This window comes from Pieris napi, chromosome 21 (assembly GCF_905475465.1).
Source record: "Pieris napi chromosome 21, ilPieNapi1.2, whole genome shotgun sequence".
In the NCBI taxonomy this organism is placed as follows: Eukaryota; Metazoa; Arthropoda; class Insecta; order Lepidoptera; family Pieridae; genus Pieris; species Pieris napi.
The window spans coordinates 9,812,340-9,823,213 of record NC_062254.1 but is presented as its reverse complement, the minus strand read 5'-3'; the positions used below and the strand labels follow the sequence as shown (position 1 = coordinate 9,823,213).

Sequence of the window (10,874 nt, the reverse complement as noted above, 5' to 3'; positions counted from 1 at the left end):
TAACCAGGAGTCACCAGTATTTGGTGTTGTTTGTCACATGGGTTAGAAGTAACTAAAGATTTGCATTTATACTCGATAAATAGTTACCCCATACTAAATGAAAAAATATTTTACCTGCGTATTTAAGTTTTTTTTTAAACGTAATAAATTTATCAAACAGAAGGCGTTTTCAATCCACTCGAATAAATTATACTTTTATTTCTATGTACATATTTTAAGATTGAATTTTTTTCCTATAATTGAAAAACCTTTGTAAATTGCTATCGTAATAACATTTTTTTCTTTGATGCCAAAAAGTAATTTCTTACGAAGCCTACAATTTCATCCAAGATATGTATTTTGAAATTATTCATAGTATTAAATTAGTTACAGAAATACATTTGTAATTTAAAACTTGTTACATAAATCTATTACAAACTAAGCGATACCAAAACCCAGAGATCTTGTGCAATACTCAACCCAGAGATCGTGCGTTTGAAACCCGGCTAAGCACATGCAAAAATGAAGCTTCCCCTCAATTATATTCTGCTTAGCGTCGCAAATCAAAATCCCCCATTTTAAATTTATATTAAAAATATAAAAAATTTAAGAATTAATTACTTATAAATGACTTGTCTACAGAGTGATCCAACACGATTGTAGGTTCCTGCAAGTTGTATTGTATTGTAAAAATTGTTAGGCCATGACTATCAAACTGTTCAATCACCTTTCTAGAAGTTATAAATCACTGCCGTGTAGTGCTATCAAGGGGAGGGTGAATAAATTTTTAAAGACAAGGTGCCAATTATATAGTGGGAGAGGTTTTGATCATAAGTTTTGACAACAATTATACTTAACTGTTCTTATAATTATGACATCATAATAATTGATATCAATTACATTTGCACGCCTATTTTATATGGTTGATTGTGCGGTCTTTTTTTTATAATTAATTAAACTAAATGTACCACTTTCTTTGCAAATAAAAACTTATTATTATTATTTATTAAAAAATAATACTTAAATTTAACTAAAAAGTACTCATAACAATATCCATAAGATAACAATAACTCTTCTAAGATAATCAATTAGTACTTCACTTTACGAATTATTAATACTTACCTGCTTTGGAAAAGTTACCTTAATTAAACGTCATTTATCTCTGTTTATAGCTACGGTGCTACGCTCGTAGAGCCGAGAGCTACGGCGCTACGAGCGGTATAATTTCGGAGCCTGCGCGCCCCGTCAGTTTGACTCGAGCCTTTGTTGTGAGTGAGTGTCCTTTACAGTTTTTAACTGTGGTTTAAACCTCGTTTGACGTAACTGATGTGATTTTAACCGGTGACGGATACGTGAGTGATTTTTGTGATTTATGGCAAGTAGTTTTGGTAAGATAATTTTATTTATTCACATATAGGTTTGTAAAGTTTTTCTTATATTAGATTGTTAAAGGTACTAAACTCTTTATATTATCGTTTATTTTGTTAACTTTCTAATACTAAAAATGAGGATTTTTATGCATCTTTTTTCTTCTAAATAAATAAAAACGTCATACATGCATTAAAAATGACTTCTTGACTAAATATATTTCTATACGTTTTTTTATGTTTTAAACAGTTTTTTTTCACAATTATATTATATATAAAATTGGTTGCCGTATTCATTCATCTGAACCGTGTCAATCATAACTACTGACTTATTAATAGTAAATTATACAATTTCAATAAGTTATTTGCAATATTATGTTAAATCTATAAAAATAATTATTAAAACATTTTATTTTATTTCTATGATACTACATCAGACAATAACAGAATTTTTATCTGTATCATAAATCTTAACATTTTAATTATTCACATAACTCGATAATTTTTGGTTTAAATTTTAGAAGTGGCATTCTCGTTACCTTTATATGTTTTGACTAAATCAAAGGATCTTTGTGTTCTGTCTTAGTTAAGTATAATTTATTTTACTAATTTTATTTATTAATTTAAATTTAGTTTAATTAACATTAAAAATTAAGAAATGTTAAATTCAAGTTCTTTGATTATTTATTTGCTTAGCCTATCACCAATATTTGTTCTAGAGTTAGTAATTTACAGAGGATTTTATTTTTTATACGAGAATTCGTAGGATATGCATTTTAATCACACCAAACCTAATTTGTTGTCAAAATTGTATGATAAATTAAGATTTGTCAAAAAGGAAATTATTCTCATTTGAACATTTACAATGCAACAAAAATCGTTATTAACATATTATTTTCACATCTCTGCTAATTACTTCCACATATACCCAAATTTACCGTAGATGTTTAATTGTACTTTTTGAATAAATATATTGCTATTTTTTAAATAAGCAATAGTAAAAGTGCTTTATATCAATTCAATTCGCTTCGAGTGCTATGGAATTGGTAACATTGCTATTCAATAATCACTCTAAAGTGCAATTACGCTTAACAAGATACAATGGGACTTAATTCAGTACATAAATTGAACTTAATATATGTACTCCAATAGGATTTCTCGATTTATAAACGACATACATACTATTAACTTATCAGAAAAATTACTTATAACTTTGTACTATAAATTCTTAAAAAGATATTTCAATACCGTAGCTAGTCTCCTGCCATTAACTGTTCATAAGTGGTGGTCTCATTTAATAAGGTGATGAAGATCTATAAAAGATACAATGAAAAGAACGAATATTTTTTTCAAAACGAAATAGGTTGGTAACGTATTAAATTAATTGATTTTGGCGATGATTTTTACAAATAATTTGTGATACATGTGCTTTGATACTATGGTATGAAATTTTAGAGAAATTCAATTAAAAAAGTCAATTATTATGAGTGTTAATTGAATAATCTGTTAATCGAACGGAAAGCAATTTCGAAACGATTTCACTGTCTCTTTTAAATGGAAATAATCAAGTTTCTAGCAGAATGTACAAATCCAAATGCTAGAAGAAAAAGCTTTACGAAAAACAAACGCAACTCTACAATTTTATAATCCGGTCACGACAGCCATTTGATCCTTTATATGTATTTAACGTACACAAGTAAACTTATATAAATAGATAGGTTACATTATTAAATGAAAATAAAATATTTTATTATAAATTTTATGGTAATATGGGATGTGCTATCTTGTTATAAAACGCAGCCCATTTTTATCTTTGTAAATTGATTTATTCCTTACAAACAACAGTAATAAATTTATATTAACATAGAGGGGGCCGATGGCTGGCCATGCGTCATACTCGTGAACGGGTGCTACTTGTGGTGACTGGTCGTACTTGAATTCGTGTATGCGGTGATGTTAATTATTTCGACTATGTGTTTGCGTGTTGTTCCCACGAGAATGTAAGTGCGTGCTCCTATTTCACCATGCCTCCTGCTAATAGGGGACAAGTCTTTGTTTTTATTTATGTTATTATTATTAATTACTTAAAATGTCATGTGGAACATGGTGTAATGGTTGCAGCTCCTTACAAACGTTGTGTAAAAAAAAAAACATGGCGATTAAAAAGAGTGGCGGAGAGTTTATTGCCAGTTCTTCTTTTCCGTTCTACGCCCTTGATTTGAGAACTGGCAGTAAATGTAAAATTAGAAGCATTAATATTTATTTCTTTAATGACGAATCACAAGTGTACATTGTGTTACCTACGTGAATAAATGATTTTTGAATTTGAATTTGAATTTAGAAACGTTCAAGGAAAAATAAACATGAATATTACTCGTCTTAAAAGTCTGTTCTGAGTGACGTTCGCTTTCTACTTTTCTTAGTGTCCTATCTTTATGTTAACACATATATCAAAATCATATAGAAAATACTACACAAAATAGTTTGTATATTTTAAGTGCGTATCTACGATTCGCTACAGTATAATAGCGGTTATTAGAGGCAAAATATAACCTCTAAAAGCGGCCAATTGGTCACTGTATACTATTTCAGCAAATTATTCACAATTACAAATACGCAAATTCACAATTCCACTATCAAAATGCACTCCAGGTTTCGGCAGTTAAAACATAAAGTACGAACCAAAGCTATGTCGTAAGCGTTCGAGTTGATCCTTTTTGATGCAAATAACGTCAAAGCGTACTGGAGTACTGGCATATATATTGCATATAATATTTACTGTTCGTAATGAAATGTATGCTAACATGTTAAGTCTGCTCTTTGCTTGTATGCATGTAATATTGTATATTATGTATGTAATTATGTAATATTATTCTCGTCTTACACTTCAAATAAACAAAATCGGATTTATGAATAAAAGACAGTAGTTGCTTTCAAAAGATAGCTACACACTCACGAGCAGTGTTAGTATCCATGGGTGATAGTAAAACTTCTTGATCGGCAAGAGACGGCTAGTCATTCGTAGAGGCATAGAAAGGTTGCTTATATTATTTTTTTTGCATAAATTTCTAATTTTTAATCAAATAATACATAAAGCCTTTATATTCTTCTAGAAACTTTGAACATATCTGACACATAGTTAGCGAAGATAAAGCGAAAAACTTGATTAATGTATATAATACATATATACAATATAACATATACAGGATACATTGTATATTGTATCGATCATGTCCATCATTCAAAGTGACTATAGAATTTAATTAAATTCGGTTCACTGATATGGCTATTTAGGCGTGACAATGTTGAGTAATAAAATAGATGATGTTAAAATCAGTTGTGACAAGTACAAATAGTTAAAAATTTTGTTAAAAAACCAAATTTATTTATTTCACATTTCAATGCACGCGATAAAACAGTGAACAAAAACCTTAATAATAAATCTAAAGGCTAAAACGGATGGCCTTATCGCTTATAAGCGATCTCTTTCGAGCAATTTGGCTAACAACAACACAAAGAAATGCAAAAAGTACTTTAAACTAATTATTTTATCCAAGTATTATTTAACTAACTATAATGTAAAGAAACTGTATTTTTATAAACCATATTTATGATTGATTTTTTTTTTAAACCGACACTGTTTTATGGTTTTTAACCAAATATAAGATAAGGTTTCACCTACCACCTTTATTAGAAGTATTGTTACTGTACTAAATAATGTTTCAAAATCAAAGCTAGACTTATCTCCAAAACTTTAAAATAATATATTTTTATCACAATTTTACTTAAAAATATGAAAGTTGTAACCGTTTACGATGGCACTAGTTGATTAATGGTGCTCATAGAAATAAATCCTTTAGTGTACATTCAGACTTAGAACATGACCTCCGAGTTGACAATCTTCATATAAGGGATTATTTTCAGAACATTCAATTACTTTGTTGTTGGTAAATAATATAATACATAGGTGCTTATCAGGCTTTCAACCACCAATAACTTAATCACAACCTTTTTAGATGTCATTACTTGTAAGAGTTTGGCGCCATTACACTTTTTCTACAAAGGATTAATCGTTCTAGTAATCACGTTGACATAGAAAACAAAATCAATTACGCAAAGTAACTTTCACCCAAAAGAGGCCTTAGAACTAAGTTTCAGAAGTATTTTTCCTTATTTTCTATCATTTAGAGAGACGTATAGAAATGACGACTTTTATGTTCCGAAAAATGAACGAGAAAATGGCTTGGTGAGTAGCATAGCATGTATTGTGGGTTGAAATTCAATTTGTAATAATATTTTTATAGATAATTCATTTCTATCCATTATGAAATATGGCTTTTTACAAATAATTTCTTCTTCCTTATGTTCCTTAAGAGATCAGTGTTGGCCTAGTGGCGTGTGACTCTCATCCCTGAGGTCGTAGGTTCGATCCTCAGCTGTGCACCAATGGACTTTCATTCTATGTGCGCATTAACATTCGCTCGAACGGTGAAGGAAAACATTCTGAGGACACTAGCTCGTCTTAGACCCCAAAAGTCGACGGCGTGCGTCAGGCACAGGAGGCTGATCACCTACTTGCCTATTAGATTAACAAATGATCATGAAATAGATACAAAAATCTGAGGTTGAGACCTAAAAAGATTGTAGCGCCACTGATTTTTTTAATGTAAGTGAACATAACTTAAAAGACTTAAAACAATAATGTATAATGTAAAATGTAAAATTCCTTTAAATACAAATTTGCGCGCCATTGTGTGTGGCAGAATATGCGAACTTATGATTGTACCACCTGACACATTTTTGTACCATATTCTTGCAATAAATTATTATTATTATTATTATTATTATTAATAACTGTTTCGTCGGGAATTGAACCTGGATTTAATGTCTTCATTTACTAGTATATCACAGCTAATGTAATTTACGGTGATGTAGTCATTTTACACTTTTTATTTTGTAATATTATAATACAATTTTCATATCTCGTCTTCAGCGCTGTCAAAAAAAATGGTTTCAGAGTTCTTTAAAATGAATGGGTTTCACATTTTAGGTAATTAAGTTATGATTAATCCCTCTAAAACCAAACTAAATTGCTATCGAATATATACTATACCAAAGGTTTTTAGTAAGCAAAGACTAAATTTTTTACAGAAAATATTGAATGTTTTTTTTTATTATTCTATAAATTACTGTGATAATTTAAACAAACGGCTTAAATATAAGAATCTTAAGTCTTTCCTCCAACTTCAATTTTGTTCCCTTTGAAGTAGAGACTCTTGGGCCGTGGGGTTCAAGTGCACAGGCGCTAATTAAAGATTTAAGTTGGCGCCTGGTAGATAGTACCGGTGACCTCAGAGCAGGTGCTTACCTCACTCAACGAATGAGTATCGCAAAACAGCGAGGAAATGCTGCCACTGTTAAAGGTACACTACCACAGAGACCACCCTTTTTACATGTGTTTTAATTTTCTTTTTATTAATTTTAAGTTATTTTATTAATACTATGTTGGTTACGAAAATTGTGAATATACTGTTTATTTGATTGTTATGTTTAGGTTATATAAACGATATAATATATTAATAGTAATAAAATTTAAGAATTAATTTAACAATAACAGTAAACATAGACATCCCTTTACATATTTAAAAATAAATCAGTGGCACTACAACCTGTTTAGGTCTTGGCCTCAGATGTCTGAATCTGTTTCATGATTATTTTTAAATCTAATAGAGGCAAGTAGGTGATCAACCTCCAGTGCCTGACACACGCCGTCGACTTTTTGGATCTAAGACATGTCGGTTTCCTCACGATGTTTTCCTTCACCGTTCGGGCAAATGTTAAATGCGCATATAGAAAGAAAGTCCATTGGTGCACAGCTGGGGATCGAACCTACGACCTCAGGTATGAGAGTCGCACGCTGAAGCTACTAGGCTAACACTTGTTTCCCTATACATATTATCTTCCATATAAAGTTCTTCATATTATCAGTATTAAAAAGTGTATAAAGTGTAAATTCAATCTGTTTATATATCCCGTCTCTAAAGTATCCGAGACTAAATCTCAAATTAATCCCCTCTTCCTGATAACTTCGCTGGAACTAACTTAAACTAGAACTTGTACAAATCCTTACAAAATAAATGAAGTTTTTTCTAGTTTTCTGACTACGGAGATAACGCTAAGTTTAAATATTGGATCTGATTTAATTTGTTAAAGTTTCTAATGGTTTTCTTAATTCAGTAAAATTATACTATTTTCATGTATTTCTGATGCAATATAAGGGGGGTTTATGTTATTAACTATGCTTTGTAGACGAGTAGTTGATCTATTTAGCGATAGGCTCTATGTCTTCAGGATGTTGCCTTCAGCTATTGTTCCTGTACCGATAAACTAAAACTAAAATAATATCGAAAAAGATTTTGAAGTAAAACTTCTTTAGGCGCGACTAGGGAGTAACTCAGATTTTTTTTCTGACGGAAGTAACGCTTACTTGAGTAGTTACTTAGTCTGTGTAGTTCCGCTATTTAAAAATAATAATTCGGATTGGTCGTAAGTATGGGGGATGACGGGTCTGGGCGTTACTGCATACGATTTTTTGCATTTTCTGAGAAGATTTACTATGGTAATATATATATATATTTTTACCATAGGAAAGTAGAGATTTCAACGCACTGAAAGCACATCAACTTTTTGAAAAAAGCTAAAATTTTGACGTCAGAATTTTCGATTGAAAATTAGGGTGTTTTTTCGATATTAATTCAAAATAAGGTGAAAAAATAAATATTTTTAATCAAATAAATTACAGTATATTTGGGACATAATAAGGTAAGTTTTCACCAAAATTCGTAGAAAAAAAATTTTTTTTGAAAAAGATATAAATAAAAAACCAAAAACTTGGTTTTTTGAATTTTTCACCTAAATTTTGAGGTTATGTGAAAAAATTGCAAATACAAAAGTTGTAGATCTTTTTATGACCTACAACTTTGCCATTTAATTTTTTTCCATAGGACTTGTAGTTTTGCCGGAAATCGAGATAAACCGTTTTTTACCCTTAAACGTAATTAACGTAATTAACCGTAATTTATTTTTCCTTTCATTTTGATCATATTCCCCTGCTTTTCTAATGGGTTTCATCCTACTGTACTTTTTTTTGGTTTCAAAAATTATCGGCACTGGTCTAATATATGCCGTCAACGCCAAAGAAGTTTTACTTCAATCGCGCATAAAGGTTACACGCACGTGGCACACACTTTTTTATATTATATATTTTGATGTATACGCGTTGGGCTGAGTTTTTTCGTGTTATATTTTCACTATCAGTGTCTATATGTAAACTGTTAGTATGCCGTATGAATAAATAAATAAATTAAAAAATGATAGTGAAGATTTTCTCAAATTGTGATAGCCTATGAGCAGGCGGTGGTGTCACTAAAGTTTTGTTTAAGGAAACATGCTTCCATATTCTAAAAAATAAACATAATTAGTCAATAATACGTATTAGTCGAATCTCCGGATGTGTGCGATGTGATTTGCTTCCGTGTGCGACCACAGCGCTACGCATATTGGGAGTACGACATCAAAATTCCACACAAAAACGCTGTGGCTATCACATTTAATTGATACAGTATCGACTAATACGCATACCAATTAATAAATTGTATTTTTTTCTTTTATCAAAGTTTTTTGACTTAATTAAACTTGTTTTTATAATTATATAAATAATATACAATTTTTTGTCACCAATTATTCATTGATAGCAAAAAAAAAACTCGCAAAATAATTACAAATAGACGGGTTTAAACGCCCAATATCAGGGAGAATCTAGAACACTGCTCTTAAGAAAGCTTTTATGTAGATAAATGCTCTCTAAGATATAATATACGAAGCCAGATAAATTTATTTGTTTGATCTAGAAACAAGATATTAGGTCAAAGAGTGACTTGTCAAAAGAAAAATAATATTACCCGAATGTCGAAGATCTCACAATCTCAATCCTATTTCTTTTTCAAATAAGACAAGAATCAGGAGCTTAAGCTACTTATTTGAGTAAAATATTCCATAAAATATTTTCTAGGCAATTGCTTTGCCGCTTATTTTCGTACCTTGTTGTATTATATTTATTACTGCAAATCTTTCTTTATATATAAATTTAATAATAAAAGGTATCTAGAAACTAAAGATTACCCCAAATGTATATATATATATTTTATACGTGTTTTATGCGTTAACCAAACCATTTTTTTTTCGTGAGGAAAAGCGTTACGCATGCCGCGGCACCTGCTTATAAGTTTAAATAACTTATTTGGCTGCATTTTTTTTTATGAATGGTGTTAAAAATGTTTTAACGCAATTATTCTAACATACTCTTATTTAATGTCTAGACTAGAGCCTTATCAACACATTTCTATATATATTTAATAATAGTGATTAATTTCCTTTAGCATTTATAGAAAATAAAATCATATTTTCATTGTATAATGTATAGTCAGTAATATTACAATTTCAAAATAGGCTTTCATAGGCTATTAATTAGCAACATGATAGGTAATAGTAACCATAATTAGGTTTAAATGAAGGTTCATAAAGGCTTGTTTGGGTACGTAATATCATATTCCTTGCGTTTGAATTAGGCGTTTATATATTAATTAATATCCCGCCTATAGATATGTCATACACATTTCTGAGTCTGTTTTCTGTGTAACAAGAAGGTTGTACGAGCCAAGGCTGTAAATTTTGGTCACTCAGGCTTTGTTAGTTTTATAAGCGTGGTGATTTCCTAAATCGTCGGAGTTACGCCCCGAGAGTATAGCCAGACGCAGGCACTCTCTTTAACTGTTACATCGCATTCATTTGTTACATAGCAATTAACATTTCATTATTCCGCTTATATTCTATAGTTATACGCGAGTGGTAAATATAGAGTGAAACTAAAATTCTCTAATATTAAGAGCAACCCGATGACCCAGGAATCGTACATAGGTAATCATTTATAATTATAGCAATATCAGTCACCATCGTCATCATCGGACCTAAAACAATGCTGATTTCGTCACGGTGTTTATATTATATTTTATACCTCAGGGCTAATAATCATGCGATTAACCTTAAGTTGAATTAATTGTTCGAAATAAAAGTGCTAACTGCACTCCTATTATTCTCAGAATGAATTTTCTAAAATCAGTTTGACGAATTTAATTACACATATTTTTATTAAGTAGTTAACAATTTCTCAGTGAAAATTCAAGAATAATCCCTAACTGAAAGGATTACGGATATTTCGCCACCAAAATATACACAGTACCGGTTTTCCGGAGGGCAAAAGACATTTTTCCTTCACGTCTGTCATCCCTTTTATATTTACGATAATCGCGCGTTCACTGAAAATGGTTATATAATATATTTACGCGAGTAATTAGGAAGTATATAGAAACATGCACATATTTATATAAAACCTTTATTGACTTTTTATTTAACTTTTCAAAAGAAATGTTTTTTTTTCAACAGGATACAGGAATAGGAATAGGCGACACC

At 30.3% G+C, this 10,874-nt stretch overlaps 1 protein-coding gene across 2 annotated transcripts in view; it reads left to right on the top strand.

The window, feature by feature from the left end:
• Nucleotides 1–1,239: 1,239 nt before the first annotated feature.
• The window catches only part of LOC125060362 (connectin-like), a 91,036-nt gene continuing 81,401 nt past the window's right edge, over nucleotides 1,240–10,874 (top strand). The window contains exon 1 of one of the 2 annotated variants that reach the window (XM_047665238.1): nucleotides 1,240–1,331. The gene's annotated coding sequence lies outside the window, so the exon portion shown is untranslated. Of the gene's footprint in view, nucleotides 1,368–10,874 lie in introns of both variants that reach the window. The other variant, XM_047665237.1, reaches the window with a different exon arrangement.